The sequence below is a fragment of the Phalacrocorax aristotelis genome, chromosome 12 (assembly GCF_949628215.1).
Source record: "Phalacrocorax aristotelis chromosome 12, bGulAri2.1, whole genome shotgun sequence".
Lineage (NCBI taxonomy): Eukaryota > Metazoa > Chordata > Aves > Suliformes > Phalacrocoracidae > Phalacrocorax > Phalacrocorax aristotelis.
In genome coordinates this window covers 13,457,946-13,471,527 of record NC_134287.1, presented here as the reverse complement: position 1 = coordinate 13,471,527, position 13,582 = coordinate 13,457,946, and positions in this window count along the sequence as shown.

The following is a 13,582-nucleotide window of genomic DNA, read 5'->3' as shown; positions in this document are numbered from 1 at the left end:
CTAGCACAGGCATCTCCCCCGGTTCCTGCCAGGTCTCCCCGCAGGCGCAGGCAGGGCTGGGACAGCACTGCTGCAGTCGATGCATCATCTCTACTCTCAACCAGGGTGTCCTAGTCGCATGAGGCGTAACTCTCCTATGACAGTTTTCATAAATGGATAAATAATGTGCCAAATTCCCCCTTCCTAGTTACCAGACAAATGACTGGTGCTCACCTGAATTTTCTAGAAGTGTAAATGTCCCTCAGGTATTAGAGTAAATATTGCTCTCCCGCACTCTACAGACAGCACTGCCCTGCAGATGCACACAATTCATTCCTTGCGTGAGAAAAACATACACATTAATGATATATTCAAACTGTAACAAAGCAGTTAATTCATTTGCTAATACATCTTTTCTGCTTTACAGCCTATCAAGTAATGAACATTTAATAACCCATTCATTTTCCTAAGAACTGCTACATGGCACGGTGGAATCAATACAAAAGATGACCGTTTTCACGCATCAGATAATCTTATCTACAAGGTTAAGATAATATTATGTTAATGTTTCCTGCATTATCTTGCATGCTTTTGACTCCTTTGAGAAGGATTCATTTGGTTTTAGCAGCTTTTGCAAGCATTTTTGCCTCCCGGATGATTTCCATTTCATTTTAGCTTTACAATTATTCTCTGCACTTGGTAAGACCCAGTAAACAGGAGTTAAAAAAAAAAAATCAGAAAAAAAAAATATGCAGGCAAATGTTATATTTGACCTGCTTTAACCTCTAGTCTACTCTGTCAAGCAGAACTGGAGAAGGCAGTAAAGAAAGGCCAAGCTGCAGCTGAAGTATGGCTCTTGAACTCGCTTCCGAGTGCTTGCTATGAATAATAATTGAACATAATTAAAAACAAACAAAAACAAAATAAAAACCCTTCAGACTAATATCCCTCTCAGCCTTCAGTTCATTCAAAGCCAAACCTGGAAGGCATGGAGGCGATGCTGTCCATGCAGGGATCCTCTCACAGGAAGGAGCAGGTCCCCTTGGAAAACTCAACCTCCAGCTCCACCCAGGGCCAATGATGGAGTCAGAGAGGCACCATGGGCTGGGGGTGGCATCCCAGCGTGTGCTTTGCTGCGTGGCCGTGCTCATGTACAGCCACAGAGGAGTGTGCTGGGCCAGCACGTGTCTGCGACGCACGAGCACGGCTGCGATATCCTCCCTGCCAGCAGTGGCAAAAATACCTAGAGATGCTACATGATGTGGCCCATGCTGTAACTCCAAGGTATACCCATAGCCCTCACATGCATTCATAGTAGCTACATAATACGCACATTTAGGAGTCCCTGAATGCTTGTTCGCCTCTGTAAATACAACCAAAAGGCTCGTTATGGCCTGTTGGGCCAAAACACAACTTTTTAAAAGTCCCTAAGCACAGATTTTATCAGTATACCTCAACAGCTCCAACAAACGTCCCTCTAACACACCAGATAAATAACATCCATTAAAACATCTCTGAACAACATTGTGAGGACAGCAGCACTCATGGCCACATACATAAGCTGTGCTCTGCGCAGCCCTGAGCCCCCACTGTTGACTGTAGAAATGAAGGGTGTTTTCACTGCAGTCAGCTCCGCTTTTCCTGGGCTCTGAATGAAACTGAGCCCAAAGCTCCAGTGGTCCAGCTACAAAAGCCCATGGCCGAATTAAACTTCATCACTTCCAGCTCACTATGTATTTCATCTTTTAATTGCTTCTTCCTACAAGTAGCACCCAGGATTATGTGACCTGGCAGCAGATTCGAAAACATGGATGTGCACATGGGTAGAGTGAGAAAGAGGGGACATGGTATGCCCACACAGCTGCTCACGTGTGCTCCTGCAGGAGCAGCCAGGCGGGCAGCTCCCCTCCACTCTGTGCAGCTCTTTCATACAGCGAACCCAAGAGAAAGAAATATTTATAAAAACTGGAAAATGAGCTGGCAAAGCCAAAAAAACCTGGCAAGTGAGTTCATTTTGGTGTACTGCCACAGCCTGTTTCTCAATTCTGTGCTTTTTGTGCATGCATTGCCTACCGTCTCTGACCAGGTCCTTAGCTGCTACCCCTCTAAAACAAATAAACAATTTTATTATTAAATGAGCTCTGATATTGCTTTTTAAAGCTAAATTCCACATCAAGGCAGCAGGTCTTGCTGGCTTTTGAAGGCATGAACACACTACCACCACCAGCAAGTGCTGCCAGCTCTCCAGTTTTCTACTGGGTCTTGCAGCCTTGGGCATGCTTCCTCCGGCCCCCAAAGCCTATAACCCACAGAGCTCAGCTTTCAGTCTCTGAGATGGTGCTGAAACCCCTCAAAATAAGGGCTGATCCAATCCTGCAGCTCCAAAAGCAATAGATAAATGTAAAGAATGGCAAACGTTGTTGTTGCTATTTTATGTGGAGGAGACAAACTTGCATACTATCAAGGAGACACAGATATTACAGAAACAGTGGAAGTAAAAATTAGTTTGTAATTTTGTCATGAAAGTTATTTACCTGAACATTGCAGTTACATTTCAGGGTCTTGCTGTAGTGCATAAAAGTAGGAGGCTGGAATAGACATACATTGTCCATTCAGCCCATAGGTAAAAAATACAAAAATGAAACTGCAAAGAATGTTTTTTGCCTTGTTTTATGTTTACGCAACATCAGTGTTTTAACTCTGCTGAGAATCAGGTAGTTCTGTAAGTGTGATGACTCCTCTCTGCAAGCAGCTCTAGCAGGACATGAGAGGTAATCAGATGGGCATTTCTGGGGATACGTCCTGTAGCATAAAGAATTTTATCCTGTCTGAGCACAACTATCACTCTCAGACTTTTTATCAGGAGAGGCGAGGCGAGGCGAGGCGAGGCGAGGCGAGGCGAGGCGAGGCGAGGCGAGGAGAGGAGAGGAGAGGAGAGGAGAGGCGAGGAGAGGAGAGGCGAGGAGAGGAGAGGAGAGGAGAGGAGAGGAGAGGAGAGGCGAGGCGAGGCGAGGCGAGGCGAGGCGAGGCGAGGAGAGGAGAGGAGAGGAGAGGAGAGGAGAGGAGAGGAGAGGAGAGGAGAGGAGAGGAGAGGAGAGGAGAGGAGAGGAGAGGAGAGGCGAGGCGAGGCGAGGCGAGGCGAGGCGAGGCGAGGCGAGGAGAGGAGAGGCGAGGAGAGGCGAGGCGAGGAGAGGCGAGGAGAGGAGAGGAGAGGAGAGGAGAGGAGAGGAGAGGAGAGGAGAGGAGAGGAGAGGAGAGGAGAGGAGAGGAGAGGAGAGGAGAGGAGAGGAGAGGAGAGGCGAGGAGAGGCGAGGCGAGGAGAGGCGAGGCGAGGCGAGGAGAGGAGAGGAGAGGAGAGGCGAGGAGAGGAGAGGAGAGGAGAGGAGAGGAGAGGAGAGGAGAGGAGAGGAGAGGAGAGGAGAGGAGAGGAGAGGAGAGGAGAGGCGAGGAGAGGCGAGGAGAGGCGAGGAGAGGAGAGGAGAGGAGAGGAGAGGAGAGGAGAGGAGAGGAGAGGAGAGGAGAGGAGAGGAGAGGCGAGGCGAGGAGAGGAGAGGAGAGGAGAGGAGAGGAGAGGAGAGGAGAGGAGAGGAGAGGAGAGGAGAGGAGAGGAGAGGAGAGGAGAGGAGAGGCGAGGAGAGGCGAGGAGAGGCGAGGAGAGGCGAGGAGAGGAGAGGAGAGGAGAGGAGAGGAGAGGAGAGGAGAGGAGAGGAGAGGAGAGGAGAGGAGAGGAGAGGAGAGGAGAGGAGAGGAGAGGAGAGGAGAGGCGAGGAGAGGCGAGGCGAGGAGAGGAGAGGAGAGGAGAGGAGAGGAGAGGAGAGGAGAGGAGAGGAGAGGAGAGGAGAGGAGAGGAGAGGAGAGGAGAGGAGAGGCGAGGAGAGGAGAGGAGAGGAGAGGAGAGGCGAGGCGAGGAGAGGCGAGGCGAGGAGAGGCGAGGCGAGGAGAGGCGAGGAGAGGCGAGGAGAGGCGAGGAGAGGCGAGGCGAGGAGAGGCGAGGAGAGGCGAGGAGAGGCGAGGAGAGGCGAGGAGAGGAGAGGAGAGGAGAGGCGAGGAGAGGCGAGGAGAGGCGAGGCGAGGAGAGGAGAGGAGAGGTGAGGAGAGGAGAGGCGAGGAGAGGCGAGGAGAGGCGAGGAGAGGCGAGGAGAGGAGAGGCGAGGAGAGGAGAGGAGAGGCGAGGAGAGGAGAGGAGAGGCGAGGAGAGGAGAGGAGAGGCGAGGAGAGGCGAGGAGAGGCGAGGAGAGGAGAGGAGAGGAGAGGAGAGGAGAGGAGAGGAGAGGAGAGGAGAGGAGAGGAGAGGAGAGGAGAGGAGAGGAGAGGAGAGGAGAGGAGAGGAGAGGAGAGGCGAGGCGAGGCGAGGAGAGGCGAGGAGAGGCGAGGAGAGGCGAGGAGAGGCGAGGAGAGGAGAGGAGAGGAGAGGCGAGGAGAGGAGAGGAGAGGAGAGGCGAGGAGAGGCGAGGAGAGGCGAGGAGAGGCGAGGAGAAGCGAGGAGAGGCGAGGAGAGGAGAGGCGAGGAGAGGCGAGGAGAGGAGAGGAGAGGAGAGGAGAGGAGAGGAGAGGAGAGGAGAGGAGAGGAGAGGAGAGGAGAGGCGAGGAGAGGAGAGGAGAGGAGAGGCGAGGAGAGGAGAGGAGAGGCGAGGAGAGGCGAGGAGAGGAGAGGAGAGGAGAGGAGAGGAGAGGAGAGGAGAGGCGAGGAGAGGAGAGGAGAGGAGAGGAGAGGAGAGGAGAGGAGAGGAGAGGAGAGGAGAGGAGAGGAGAGGCGAGGAGAGGAGAGGAGAGGAGAGGCGAGGAGAGGAGAGGAGAGGCGAGGAGAGGCGAGGCGAGGAGAGGAGAGGCGAGGAGAGGCGAGGAGAGGAGAGGAGAGGCGAGGAGAGGAGAGGCGAGGAGAGGCGAGGAGAGGCGAGGAGAGGCGAGGAGAGGAGAGGAGAGGAGAGGAGAGGAGAGGAGAGGGGTTTTTGAATGCAGGCTTTTAACATCAGTCCTGTAGATCAGGTGATGCTGGACAACAGGTTTTGAAATGCACTGTAATAACAGGATTATGGAAAATTGAGTGGGAGGAGAAGGAACCCCTAATTGCAGACATAACTGGTCAACTGTGGGGAGACTGTTGTTCACATAAACATGTAAGGTGCTGCCAGTGAATTCCTGTGAGTTTGGATCAGATCCTTTGTCAGTAACTGAAACTACCTGATTTACTTGAGCTTGCAAATTAGTAGAGTGAGGATTCTTATTGCCATGGAAGAGTAGACAAGCATAAGCTGTAAGCAAACCCCCAGATGAAGCAGGAGGACCTAGGAGCAGCCTGCACCACTGAAATGAGCCACAATGATTCTGTTAAGACAAATATGCCCCCCTCCTCTGGGGACGAAACCATGTTAGAGCCTAAAAAGCCTTCCAGCAATAACTATACTTCTGTAGTGTTATTGCACAACCTCTGCTGTAAAGTGGGGGGGGAACCAAAGAGAATACTATAAAGAAGCCGCCTTGAAATGAGAGAAGAAACCCCTTGACAATTGGATGATTGGTTAAAATTAGTCCCACTACACGAAAGCAACTGCTCTGATCAAGCCCATGAGAATTAAACTCCAACACTGAGGAATAAAAACAGATAGAGACCCAGGTTGAGAACACAGTTTTTACATAGCTCCACAGATCAAAACCATCTACTATTGCTTAGAATAACAGTGACAATTACTAGGAAGGGATTTTAAAGGAATAGGCACTGGAGAGGCCCATAGGAAGAAAAAGGAAAGACTGAAGTTCTCGACAGGACAAAAAAAAAATGACAAAATGAACTTTTCCAGAACACACCGGGAAAACTCTGTGAGATAGAGTCTTTGCAGCTAAAAAGCCTGACAGGAAATGGAAGTTTGGATGACTAATTAAAATTGATGAAAACGGGGCAAAGACAGATGAGTTCTGTTTCTACTCTTTCAGTAACTGACAAGGTGAATGCCTCAGTTTTCCCATCTGCAGCAAGTGAGGGCTAATCAGTTCTCTGTCAACAGTGAGGTAATCTGGTATTAGAAACAGTTCAAAATTGCTGGGAGAGCCTTGGATGTTAGGTGTTTTATGGATTATACTGGATTTATTTCTGGGGCTGCTGCTTCCAGAGCTGAGTCTATGAACAGAAAGGACAGTCCAGCAAAGGGACCTCCTGACTGTTTCAGCTCTGTGCTCTTAACATCACCTTTGCAAGGAGTACCTCCTAAATGTAAATGGACGTTTTCCTTTGCCCTTACTGACCTTTCTAGAATTGCCTTCTCCACTGGCTCTTCTGTAACAAAAAACCAGCCTCCTACTTTTTCTACCCTCCATATATTCTCCCTGCTCCTTCTTTTTCCAGAGTGTGATCAGGAATTGGCCTATTGTCTTTCAAGCTTATGTGAATTGTTGTTTTTCCCCCTTACACAGTGAATTCCTATTGTTAATATGTGAGTTATATGATTACCCACAGCTGGAAATTCACTTCTGTAACCATATAGCTATTTCCTGTATTTTTAGAAATGGCTTTTTCCAGCCCTTCTTACATCTAGTCCCAGTAGTACTGGTTTTAAATAGAAACTTATATTTATCTACAAAGTACTGAGTCCTGGCATCCCTCAAGGGACAGAAGAATCATTTCGCATCCCACATATATGACAGCTCTATGGAGATTGGTTTGCAATGGCAAGAGGGACCTATAGCTTGGCCATTGCTCTTCTATGAATGGGCATCACAAGCACCTTTGTTCTTTTGGGGCACATAATCAGCCTGCAACCTACAGCTTATGCTTAGATGTTCCACTCAATTGCTCTTTAAAGTGCACTGAAATGAGGTTGCATGCCAGAAGCATATTCATTGCGCTGAGCAGCCACAAGATAGAAAGTTCATTTGCTGTTTTTACAGCTATCAGCAGCTTTTACTTCTGATTTTACTCAGAAGGGCTCTTCCAGGTGGCCTGACATAAGTCTATAGGACAGAAACAGATGGTTATTTGTGGAAGATGAGGACACACTACTGCATTTGGTCTTAAAGACTAGAAGGAAAGAGAGTGACAGAGTGCTAAGACAAAGGCAAGATCTAATGCAATAAAGGCCAAGAGAGTACATCACAGCCTGCATTGGATGCTCAGCCTTTATTAGAAATGCTCTGTGTGTGGTAGAAAAGCGAACATAGTCCCAGCACACAACTTCCAATCACTGCACACCAATGCCACACCTCCATAGTGTACATATGTCAGCTAGAGGAGAAACCAGTATATTGACATGCTTTTCTTTTTAAAAAAGTAGTGTGACTGTGAATAGTGTCCATAAATGATCTATGGGCTAACAACTGAAAGGTTCTCTTATTCTGCACATGGGCCATTCAAGAAGAGCAGTGCATGACACAGTACACGCAAGAGCTGGTAGAAACACCTAGCCAGCTTGTAACTTTTGTCCCTCTCATTTGCCCAAGATAGTGGAGGTAACTCTGATGTCTATCAGTGATTCTTATCTCTCCTTCCTCCTTTTCCATTAAATTTGTCTCCATAGGTGTCATAAAAGCATGTGCTTGAAGGCCTGACAAAATTGTCAACACAAACAAAAATATCTAGTAGAAGGCCTTATTGTTTTTTGATAAAAATGTAACTGAAACAGCTGACAGAGAAAAAGACCCATTGGTCCTATGGTGAAAATAATTACTCCATTTTTAGTGCTGTTATTTTGAGATCACACCGATGAGTCGCCTCAGTGCCATAACTCCAAAGACAATAACTGCAAAGAAAAAATGAAAGGTGCAAAGCAATCCCAAAATACCCCCTTGCCTGACTGCAGGAGGCATGCTCCTTTCTACCCCCTGCCATTCAAGAAACCAACTAAAACACAGGGTCTAACTTCTCCTGAACTTAAGCAAATATAAATATTCTGAGGTTACATCTAAATATTACAATAACCAGGACCTGCCTACCCTTACAGAAAACTCTGAGGTAATGTCAGCCCAACCGGTAGGTCTCCACAGCGCAACACTGCCTGAATGCATTAGCTTGGGATCGGGCGCATTAAAGTCACACTTGTGTGACATTAAAGTCATGCTGTTCCTGGATCAAATATTGGTTCATATTGTGGGAGACATCTGCGTCTCTGTCCCACACCCTGAGCAACTCTCATGCCAGGAGGATGCTGCGCAGGACACCCTTTGTGCAGAGGCAAGTTGTTACAAAGCTGAGAGATCACACCCTGATCATCTGACTTCTGCTGTGGGATCTTTTCTTTTAGGCCCCTCTTACAAAGACATATAACATGAAAAGGCTCAATTTTCCACAAAGAAATATTTTGCTGTACAAGTGTTCCTGTGAAGACATCATTTCATGACTGCCCCGGTTCAGTTTAGAGAATGCGTGCAGGGAGGAGGGGTTAAAAATACTTAAGAAGAAAGTTTCCCCAGAACTACTCCCTGTTGAGTACACAGGGGGGATAAGCTTTGACAGTTTAGTTTTAAACAAGAGATAACATCAAATAGGCCCATGGGACTGGTTCCAATTATCAACCCAAACAAAAAGAACAGCTGCACCCAAAAAGGCCTGTGCTTACAGTTGTATTTCATTTTAACCACATTATAAAGAAAAAGTCTCATGATATACAAGGCTTTTGGGTTTTCTTTTTAATTCCACAACATATTTAGTAAGTCACCACATCATATGGTATAGAGATGCACAGTCAATTAAGCAGGCATTTCATTAACATTGCTTTTATACTCACATCAAAATGTCTTAGGTTAATCAAACCATTACATTAGAAGGGAATGCAACAAAAAGGAAGTAACTGACAACTCTGCCTACAAAACCCATGACTTGATGTCGATATTGTTCCTGGTTGCCTGTCAAGGTAAAATATCTTGGGATTGTATTTCCTTGGAGTTTTCACAATGATAATGAGAACAATTATATTTCTCCATCTGGAATCCATTAAATATGATTATGATTGCTGACTTTCCTATCCTTATGACTATCTGGATTAGCTAACCCCATTACAAAGACCATGCTCCCAAAGCTCACTTGCAAATATGGTTATATGATTTCCTGTCATCCAACCAGAGTGTCTTTCTCTTTCTCTCTTTCTCTTTCCCTCTCTCTCATCTTTCTGTTCATGTACATTTTACAAACTATTTTGCCCTTGTCTCAATTATAAGAACTTAATAGGTTCAAACTCCCAAGTGACCTGCATTTGCAGGTGTTTAAGGGGGAAAAAAATCAGCTGACCAATGTGGTAATGACTGTTGCGTTGCCTCAATCAAGCAAATGGATCTGGCCTGTAACTTGCAGGTGGTATGGGGTGGAAACTTAAACAACCTGACCATTTATTTCATGCAGAATATGTAAAGATTAAGTAAGGACTATTAGGAAAGGTGTTATTACAGAGAAGGAAGAAGACAGAGGTTTTGTACTATAAACTTATTAGGCGATCTTCTGAATTCAGAAAGCTGAACTGTTGGCTTAAGGCTTCCCAAAGTTTCTGGTTTTCATTCTGTGCTCATTTGCACTATTAGTAATTGCAGAGCAATTCCACTGGTTTCACTGAAGTTGCTCCAAATTTATACCAGTATAATAAGGATCAGAATGTATCCGTATTTAACTGGAGAGTTTCTTATGAATTTTCATTAAGGAGTCTCTTAAAAGCAGAAATGTTATTGGGTAAGGGTCACTTCACGGTGTTTTGGCCCTGTACCAGATTTATCTCAAAGTTTGTGTGTCTTCAGCTGCAAAGTTTAATGTGACTTGCTGTAAATGACAGTATCTGTAGTAGCAGTAAGACACACCAGAACTGCATACTCATCTTTGCTCCTTGACACCAGACAAGTGTCTTTTAGTCAAAGCTGCAATGGTTGCCTGTAGGGCTCTACATGAAATTATTTCAGAAGTTGCTATTACTTCGCCTATGCCCATGAATCCATATTTTTTCCTCAGTTACTTCTGCTCTACATCAACCCTCCTCTTCTTATTTAAGCACTAATTTAGATGTTCGTTGATGCATTATAGCTTTGCACAGCCAGCTTAGAACTTTCAAACTGTTTGCTTTGTGCTTTGATTATGGATTCATTTTGACTTGAAAAAGGATTATATAATAATAAGCAGCATTCAACAGAAGCCAGTTGTAGCTGTTTCTATCTGTAATGATTGTTTAATGACTATTTAAGATGTGCTGCCTGGGGTTGTCTAATCAGCTAGTTTTTATTAGCTTTCAATGAATTCATAAAGTGATACCTAATCAGCAGTAAAACTTCAGTATTGAGCAAGGTAGAGTTTCATGCAGGAAAAACACAAAGGTCAAAAATAATTAATTTCCATTATTAATTATTATTGTGGGCATTTATAAGGCAGCTATTTTCATGACATCCAGGAAAAAGATACATCAGAACAAAGAATGTTTTCCTGGCCTACATTTTCTTTATTAAACCGTAGGAAATTGGGTTTGATTCCAAACTTCTTGAAGTCAACAGAGAAAACCACCGTGGTGAGTCCACTGCCTTTGGATCAGGCTCGTGGTGAGAACAGTTGTTCACACTTTGCTGCTCTTGAATCCATTTCAGCTGCTTTCTGTTCACAGCCACTTTTAATACTTTTTCTTACTGCGCCATTGTGGAAGTGATGCCTTCATAGCAAATTTGGTGAAGAACAACTGTGAAGGGAATTTGGGAGCCATGTGTCTTGTTTTAGATCAACTAGAGTGCTTCCCCATCATGTGCATGTTTCTCCCATTCTTTCTTTAAGCAGTCAGAGGTTTTTAAATTACTGCAGTCTAATGAATCCTTTCTACTCACCACCTGAGCACCAGCAACTGACTGTACACACTGTTTGTCTGCTGGAAGTATGTGCTGAGAGGTGTTTGTTTAAAACTCGCTGAAGAAGGTTCACACTGACTCACTATCTCATGTTTGTGACCAGCTAAGGGCATACACACGCCACTTCCCACAGCTCAGCTGACGTGCGGTACTTTGTTAAGCCACAGTAACATGATCATGTTTTAGAAGCTTACTTGTCATAATTGTGGCTACCACTAATTTGCAGCGGTCACATTGAAATCTATCAAGTACCACCAATATGAAATCTACACAAAAAAATAAAAGCTTTTTAATGAAATCTCTTTTACTGCCCGAATTAAATATCTACGTTGTTTAGTGACTCATGTCCAAGTGTCAGAAACTCAGATCTTCTTTGCTGTTTAAAACCTCCTTTTCCATTTCCACCTCATTTCTGTCCAGATCCTGCTATTCTTTCCTTCTTTGTGCTTATCCTTGCTAATGATAAATTTGCAAGACCGCAGCATGGTACCTGCCAAAAGTGCTATCCACAGCATTAGGAGCATTGATGTCGATGGGCCAGCAGAATCAGAGTTGCCAAGCAGATATCTGGCCTAACCGAAACTACTACTGAATCATTGGTGGGCCTTCATATTGCTTCGTACTCAAGAAAAAACATATTGCAGCAATATGGACACCTCAAATCTAGCACTCATGAGGAATTTGCAATGCAAAAGACAGCCTCCTTCTCTTCCATGATGTGGACTTGTTTTAACAAAGCATTTTGGCTGGTGCTTTTATTTATATGCTGAAGTGCCTGGAAGATATGTAGCTTCCATGCTTATAGCACTGGATATAACAGGACATGAGCACTCTTCACACCTTGCAAGATCGGCCTATTATCAATCATCATCTGACATGAGAAAAAGAAAGCTCCTTCATGTCATTATATGTAGATCAACTTGCAAATGGGTCTTCTTGGAATCAGTTACTGAAAGCCAAACCTACCCAGCAAAATCCTATCATAAGTTACATGTAAAGTTTTTATGAGATGAACTATGAACTTTAAAAAGCCTAGAATCTTTAGCAATTGCTTATTGCCTGCAGGATAGATGCAGTTAGTATAGTGCCTTGTGGGCATGCCCTTAGCTGCAATCCTTATTGATGTTCCTTTGCCACTGCTTTCAAAACTGTTAAAATTCCTTCGCTCAAGTGTTCTTAGCACTTTTGTTGATAGGGAATACTTCAAAGGATACATCTTTACTTTATCAAATATGCTCTAATTTTGTAGACAGAATCAAAGAGGTTCATTTTAAGTCTAGTCAAGTTTGCCAACTGTCCTAAGCTCAATTCCATGTTGCCATGTAATCAAGTTAAATGAGAAGCCTGGAATGCAACAGGGCAAACTTCTTGGTGAAACTATATTTGCTTAAGCACATTTAGACTGGAAATAATTTTGGCCAACCATTCTTACTCCCACACTTTTTCTATTTCTCCCATTCCTCCTAAAACGTCCCTGATGTATTCAACTCCGTGGTTATATTGATGAGCAGTTGACACATTAGTCCCCAACATAGCTCTCAACAGTGTTTGTTGAAAGTTCAGAATCATGTACTTGCTTCTCTGTCTCAAAGATGTCTCCTCCAGCACAAAGAACTTGCCGGGTATTCTCATGCCGTGATTACAACAGCAAGGTATATAACGAGGGTCCATGCATTTGGCAAGCTTTTATGAACAAGTAGCAAAACACAAAACATGAGTTTTACAGCTGAAGTCCTGGGCATTCACCTCCACTCACTGTGGCAATCAAAACACCTTTTTTTCTCTTAACAACTTAAATACAGTTATAAATCTTATGCCAGTGTTACTGAGTTGTCCCTCATGTCGTGCTTGGTGCCACACATAGCTGTGCTTCTAGTTGAAGCTTTAGTCTGAGTTATTACGAATTCTACAGTCATGATAGAGAAGGGATTTTTTTGTTTGGAGTTTTTTTGCTTTGTAAAATAATTGCAGAGAGTCTAAACCAAAGGATGAGACCTGAACACACTAAACAATTTCTGCAGGAAAAATGCATGTAAAACCTGGAAAGCTATGAATATTTTGAGCAAGGTGCTTATCCGCATTTGGGACCAGATCAAGTGTGCAGAACAGAAGTTACATAGAAATGTTATAAAAAATCTTCATTCCTATCCCAACTGCATGAAAAGACCTCGAAATATTATTCTTATCATGACGCGGGACATGGCCTAGTTCAGACTTTGGAAATCACAAGATCAGTTTGGTTTTTTTATTTTTGAAAATCTTCTCTCAAGTCTAGGCTCCGAAAAGTTTTGTCTCAAGTGAGACTTAGTCTTCAGAACCATTATTAGGGTCCTCTGCAATACATCTTGCCCCATACACAATAGACTGAAGAATATTGCCCTCTTGGGAAACTTGTCTCTCAGAAGCTATCCGAAATCAATGTAGATTCAAAGATGTAAAATATGTGGCAGAACCATTATACAACCTCCGTTAAAAAATCCTACAGATGCAAGATTAACCTTGCCTCAGCAATAACAATTCACTCTACAGAGTATCGCTAGTTTCCAGAAGGAGATTATCTTTCCTCATAAATTTCACCACAGAAGAGTTTCCCTGATATTTGGTTTCAGTTCTTACTTTCAACAGTATTTTGATTATACCATGTAACTTTTAAAAATTGTGTCTTGTGCGATATTTGCATTAAAAACCCTGTAGCAAAAAGCCATCTACTAGTGTTCTCGCCTTTTTGCTAGTATTGAAATGAAAGCCCAACTGTGATGCAGGCAATGGTCAAAGTCATGTTGACTTCAGCCAGGTTTCCATATGAAAG